The sequence below is a fragment of the Condylura cristata genome, unplaced genomic scaffold, assembly GCF_000260355.1.
Source record: "Condylura cristata isolate star-nosed mole 26May11 unplaced genomic scaffold, ConCri1.0 scaffold00026, whole genome shotgun sequence".
In the NCBI taxonomy this organism is placed as follows: domain Eukaryota; kingdom Metazoa; phylum Chordata; class Mammalia; order Eulipotyphla; family Talpidae; genus Condylura; species Condylura cristata.
In genome coordinates this window covers 20,156,140-20,157,347 of record NW_004567127.1, presented here as the reverse complement: position 1 = coordinate 20,157,347, position 1,208 = coordinate 20,156,140, and the positions used below count along the sequence as shown (strand labels likewise).

At 43.5% G+C, this 1,208-nt stretch overlaps 1 pseudogene; it reads left to right on the top strand.

The window, feature by feature from the left end:
* Positions 1–714: 714 nt before the first annotated feature.
* On the top strand, positions 715–1,208 carry LOC101621354 (annotated as a pseudogene).

Here is a 1,208-nt window from a genome sequence, read left to right as displayed (position 1 = left end):
CCTGTGTAATGACCTGGTAGTTTTAAGTTCTATTATTGCAGTAAAAGTGCTTTATACTACCTTTTAACAACAACAAAAGATGATGCTATCAATATTAAGCACGATAAGGAAAATGCATTAACTCAGGTTTTTTTCATCTTCCAACAACAGACAGCCCTTAACCTTGAAATGTATCAGTTATGTTTTCCACCCTCAGACATTTAGCAAACAACAGATGGTTGATAACTTTGAAAGTGCCTTTCATGTACAACAATACAGGGAGCTAGTAGGCTCAGCTACAATTCTTGTCTTTCCATCTTTCTGTTTTTGTTTTTCCTCTGCTCGCCTGTATATCTGGGCCCCTGTTTTAGACACATGTCAGATATATTTAGCTTTAAGATGTTTCTTCCATTTACCCCAAATCAACAGTGAACCTGCCAGGCCTGGGATGGTTTGCATAACAGACCCATGATTGAATGAAGAAAACAGCAGATAGATGATTAGGGGCCTGGTGGTGCAACCAGTTAAAGCATAGTACTATGAAGCTCTGCACGAGTTCCATCACCAGCCCGGAAGTTGACCCACGTAGTGCAGCAGACCTCTCCTGGTTCACCCACTGCTCACCTCAGCAGTGTACTTCAATAGATATGGTCTGTTCTGCTTCCCAGCCTGTCTCTGGTGAATCCTTTCACCCCTCCCACCTCTGCATAAATAAATAAACTTAAAAAAAAAAAAGATGGCAAGAAGGAAAAAATGGAACAGGAAACATCAGAACAGCAGTTAAGAGCAAGGTAGTTGTCTCAGGGCTGGTAACACATCCCCTGCAGGATAACTACACTTTCTGGTAGTGCTGTAGAGCCCCTAGTTGTCCCACCAGCTCACGCAACTATGAACAGAATATCAAACAGATAGGCACCTTTGCCTCTGTGGAGCAGTTCTGGAGATTTTTCAGTCACACAGCAAATCTCAGGGACCTCACAGGCCACAGTGATGTTCATCTCTCCAAAGAAGAAATTGCACCCATGTGATGGATGATGCAGATAATGGTGACGAGTGGACTGTTAACTGCAGAAAGGCTTGGCAACCTGTTGCTGGGAGATTCTCATTCTGGTCATGTTGGGGGGAATAGGTCACAGCCAAAGAGGCCATCTTGGGCTGAGGTCACTGTCCAGTTTCAGGAGAACATTATTTCCATATGGAACAGTACTGCTGCTACCAAGCAGCCATAA